Source organism: Asparagus officinalis, chromosome 7 (genome assembly GCF_001876935.1).
Source record: "Asparagus officinalis chromosome 7, Aspof.V1, whole genome shotgun sequence".
NCBI classification, from domain to species: Eukaryota; Viridiplantae; Streptophyta; class Magnoliopsida; order Asparagales; family Asparagaceae; genus Asparagus; species Asparagus officinalis.
The window spans coordinates 57,329,444-57,335,250 of NC_033800.1; the positions used below are offsets into that span (position 1 = coordinate 57,329,444).

The 5,807-nt window shown below is 32.1% G+C and overlaps 1 pseudogene; it reads left to right on the forward strand.

Moving 5' to 3' along the window:
• Positions 608-5,807, forward strand: part of LOC109847186 — an 8,202-nt pseudogene continuing 3,002 nt past the window's right edge.

Here is a 5,807-nt window from a genome sequence, read left to right on the forward strand (position 1 = left end):
TACCCGGACAGATTAGCATAAGCTGAAAAATCATTAATCGTCCATAATAGAATAGCACGTAATCTAAACGACTCTTTTAAATGACCATCATATACTAAAATACCCTCAGACCATAATTGTTTAAGCTTATCAATTAGATACTCTAAGTAGATATCAATATCATTTCCCGGTGTATACTTACCGGGTATCTGTAATAAAAGTGTCATAAACAGTTGTTTCATACAAAGCAATGAAGGTAAATTATATGGCATTAATACAACTGGCCACGTAGACCAGCCAGAGCTCATTACCTTAAATGGATTGAATCCGTTGCTTGATAGACTCAGTCTCACATTTCTGCAATCTTTGGCAAAACAAAGATAAATTTTATCAACATGCTTCCAAGCTAAAGCATCAGTAGGATGTCTCAATTTACCATCATCTACTCGATCTTCCTTGTGCCACCTTATATTCTTTGTCGTTTCCTTGTTCATGTACAATCTTCACAATCTAGGAGCCAATGGAAAATATCAAAGCACTTTACCTGGAATTTTCTTCTTTGTTATCCCTGTCTTCGTTGTAATCCTTGTTGAAGAATTTGTGCGCTACTTCCACCTAGAAACTCCACATGTCGGACACTCTTAAAGATCTTTATTGGCTTTATGGTATAAAATACAATCATTCGGACATGCATCAATCTTATTATAATCAAGACCCAGAGCAGAGACAATCTTCTCAGCTTGATAAGTTGTTTGGGGTATGCTATTATCTCCTCTAGGAATTACAGTCCGAAGCAAATCAAGAAGCATTTCAAAATAATTATCTGACATACTGCTAAGTGTCTTAATATGTAGGAGTTTTAGTATAAATAAAAATCTGGAGTACTCGGTACATCCCTCATATAAGACCTTTTCACTATCTTCTAGTAGCTCTATTATTCGCTTTATTTCTGCGGAGGAATACATATCATCAATATTTTTAGCACTTTCTACATCTCCTACCTCTTCAGCTTCAACTTCAATATCATCTTCACTTTTATCTCCGATATCATCCTCGACATTATCATCAACATCATATTCTGTAGGTCGAGGAAAAATATCATTCAACATTGTTTCTGTGTCATTTATTCGTTGGCCATCGGACGTACCAACATGCATATTTGGATCCTCATCTTTAGTAATACTTTTCCCATGCCAGTTCCAATATTTATATTTTTTATCAAAACCTAATTTCATTAGGTGAATCCGTATATCATTTATATTCAGCAGCTTCAAATTCCTACACCTACAACAAGAACAATACATAGCACCGCTTCTTAAATTTCTCGGATTCATTTCCGCATAACGCATGAAGGCTTCACATCCCTCCTTGTATCATGTGTCACGAAATCTATGATACCGTGGGATATCTATTCATGATTTTGTTAGACCCTAGAGGGGGTGATTAGGGTCTTATGCTAATCTAATCCGATTTTATGCTAATTAAAACTTATTAATAAATTATTCTTATAAGATAGATATACAATATGTTATGAGCAAGAATATACAATATGATCAAAAAGATATATCCTATATGGTGAAATATATGCAAGGATATATAAACAACACAAGGGTAAATAATCTAAACTAAAGATACAATTGTGATAGAGTAATATAAACAATACAAACACACAATATGATCACGAAGTTCGGACCTTCCGTCCTACGTCTCCGCTCCCCACTCCCGGAGAGAAATCCACTATCATAACCAGGTTTTTTATGCTCACCCGAATAATGTTTACACATCATACTCGGTTTTCTAGCTAACCAAAAATTTTACAATCTCACAATGTAACAAATTTGTTCTCTACAATAGATGAGAACTCAATGTAGGCTCACACTCAATGTCACAATCACACAACCTAAATTATACTATGAATGTAAATACAATAAGCTTAGTAGGTTGTGTATGAACAAAGAGATAAATCAAAACAAGTCTAAACTCAATTTAATCTAGCAAAATAAATATGACAAATTAAGCATAAACAAGCTAGATAAAGAGTTTAAGAAAATTTCTCTAAAACAAGAGTAGAGGGATGTAGATTGAAGCTCAAACAAGATTGATGATCTCCTCAAACTCTTATGAAATTTTTTTCACAAACAAACTCTTAAACACTCTTTTAAACAAACACAAAACAAGCTTAAACCCTTATTAAACTCTTTTAAAACATTCTCTTAGATTCTTGTGAAGGATGAGAGCAAGGGGGTATATATAGCCACCCAAAACCTCAGCCAAAATCCCCAAGCAAAAGACCAAAAAGCTCACAGAATCAAAAATCAGATTCTGTACAAATTATAGTCGTTGGGCATCGACGGTCGACCGTGAAAAACGTGCGGTCGACCGCGAGCAGCTCAGAGGTAAATTCTGGACTCAGGAAAACATCCGGTCGACCGTGACGATCGACTGCAAAACTCTCTGGACTTAATCCGGTCGACCGCCACGGTCGACCACAAGCCAGGACCATGGCGGTCGACCGCAAACTGATACATGAAAAACAGGTTTTGAAAGTTGTTTTTTTATTTTAAAACCCTGTTTAAAAATATCAAATAAATTCTAAAAAATATAAAACTTTGGGAAATGATTGTAGACATGATAATAAACATGCTACAATAACTGGTTTTTAAAAAGAACCTCCCAAATGAAAAATATCATCATTTTTTCAAAATAGTCCAAGACATGAAAATATAAACATATGAGTTTTGACATTTTAGCTTAACCATATTTTGAAATATTACAAAATGATTATATAGACTTAATAAAAGATGTATATGATTGTTATTAAGTCCATAAACCAAGAAAATAATATTTTCACAAAATTGCATATTTTGCAAACGTTTCAAAAGTAAATATGATTTCATTGAACTAAATAAAATTGATATTAATGAAATCATATATATGCATATATTCAATTGTTTCATATTAAAACATGAAAACTATCAAACCAAAACATATATGTATATATATAACTATATATATATAAAAAACCAAAACGTGTATATGTGTATATGATTGAGCTTAATATACTAACACACATAATATAAAACCTAAAACTAAATTTACCCAAGCTTGTGATCTTCAACGAAACTCTATCTTGGTACACTTGCGGATGAAGCTTGAACTTGAATCTTTAACTTTGAATTTTGCGTAGGCTTCACTCCACAATTCTGTCAACCTTCATTGGATATGATCGTGAATGCGTAATTCCATCCATCCTCCAACTTGTTGTTTGTTTATAATAAATAGATAAACACAAACACTAGACAAACAATATTAGTGATAAATTGTTTATTAAACATCATCAAAATAAAGAGGCCAACAGATTTGTTAGGAATTATCCTCATCTGTAAATTATATATTTTTATTAAATACAATTAATCTCATAACTACTAATACATCCATGACTCTTATACATTCAACACACATCAAACATACGTTCATATATCATTTAACAATATGAATATTTATCTACATAAAATATATATAAAACGTACGTAGAAACTAATTACACTAATTTAGCAGCTGTCATAGGAAGGCTTCTATCCATTAAGAATATAGTAGTGCTTACATCCAACTTTATATACTTTGTATATTTTTATTTCTTAAAAATTTCGGCAGCACCTACCCGCTGTTCTCCCTGTATACTGTGCGGATGTTATTATGCGTATCAGCAATAACCCGAAACGCAGAACAACATATGCTTATTGTACACGGAGAACAACAAATACGTGCTGCCAAAACTTTCAAGAATAAAAATATACAAAGTATACAAAGTTGGATGTATTCACTACTATATTCCTAACCCGTCCGAGAAGGACAGATCCAATAATTACGAATTTCAGTACTAATTTTTTATTCATATAATATAAAATAAATGCTCATTTCCGGGAGAAAACTTCATCTCCTACCCAAATCTGAGTCGTATATTATATATTATAAATCCAAAGAATTAGATGTAATTATTGGACAGAAGTCTAGGGATAACGTTATTTTTTTATTCACCTAAATTGGATTATAACACATTATAAAAAGTTATAATGTGTTATATATCACTCTATTTTTAAAAAAAAATTATTTCACATATTTTTACATCACAAACTTAAATAATCGCACCTACTTATAGCACGAATGAAACTTAAATGAGTTAGGGTTTATAAGTGTTTAAAAAATATGATTACTAGTGTTGTTCACATGAATTAACATGTAGTTAAGTTAGGGTTTTCAGAATTGAACTCGTTTATTTTTTATCATAAATTTGGGTTTTTAAACTAAATTCAATAATAAATAATAATAAAATTAAAAATTCTAAAGCTCAGTAGAAAAATCATACATTTTAAGCAAATGAAACAACAGACACGAGAGATAGAGAAGGGGGAGGGGGGAGAGTGATTGAGAGAAGGGGGGCCTGGCGGTTGAGCATTAAGTTGTCCTAGGCAACCTAGACGGAATTCCGTCTAGGTTGTATTTTCCGTCTCGTTTGTCAAACTAGACGGAATTTTTTGTCTAGTTTGACCCAAACTAGACGGACCAACTTAGACGGAAAATTTCCATCTAGTTTGATTCAACCTAGAATAAAATTTTTTCCGTCTAGGTTGTTCCGTCTAGATTGGTTGTTTTTCTACTGGTGATCCTAATTGGAGTCCAAATCCAATCCTGCTTCTCAACTGATTTGATTCATCACGAACTCAATTTGATTCATCACGAACTCAACACAACAGACATAAGTGGTCAAAAATAGGCTAAAAATATAGATTATCTTTTTATCCAAAATTATTAGGTCAAATTGTTATAGATCAAATTATTAGATCATGCTACGAACAAAATTGAGTTCTACCTATTGCTAGTTATCTTATTGTCTCGTAAGAGGTCCCATGACATTCCAAAAAGTACTCCTCTAAAGCTCATGTTGGTTTCTTATATTCTTACACATGAAACAATTGCATGTTGATAATGTTGACCGTGTTACAAATCTTACGTGTATTTGGCAAAGCCTTAGAACCGGGGGTTCATTCGTAGCCAAGTTTTAGATTTGTTTTTTTATTAGCAAAAAGGGCTTAAACATGAAAGCAGAACAATTTTTTATAAGCTAAAAAAAGGCTTAAACAAGTTTTTTTTCCATCTATCCTTCTCTTGGATTAATGAAAACCAATTTATCTCAAAACTGGATCAGAATCAATCCTAACTTAGTTTTGAGGAGATTGCCAAACATGATACAACTTTATAAAGCGCAAAAGTCTAAGATCCTTCATGTGTTTTATCAGAAATTATGAGTATCTAAGTATTTGATATTGTTAGTTCTTTGTAGCATAAAGTAGTATACAATTTATCTACTTTGTGTTATCCATATGCGAAGAACCTTCATGAGTTGGTTTACTATGTTACAAGTCATGCTTATGTATCCTCACTCAAATTACAACCGGAACTAGAAAAAATAACCATATTTAGCTACCTTTCTTAATTTGTTCAATTAGAGCCCCTCTTGCGAATACTAGTCTTTATTTAATTTGAGTTTATTTTAGTTTTGGCAGAAAGTGGAAATTCGTTTGTGCTAGTATAATCATAAAAGTCTATAATCACAGTAAAAGCAACTATTAAAACTCTGCATAATTATTCTTTATAATAAATAACTACGCTACAGTTGTACTTTTCAATTAACCAATATATATAAATTATTTACTTAAGGGCTATTTTAATAAACCCTAAAGAATAATTCAGATTCCATAAACATGTGATCTAATCATCTAGACGGGTACCCGAGATATACCGACACAAGTCCAAACTAAAACTCTAAT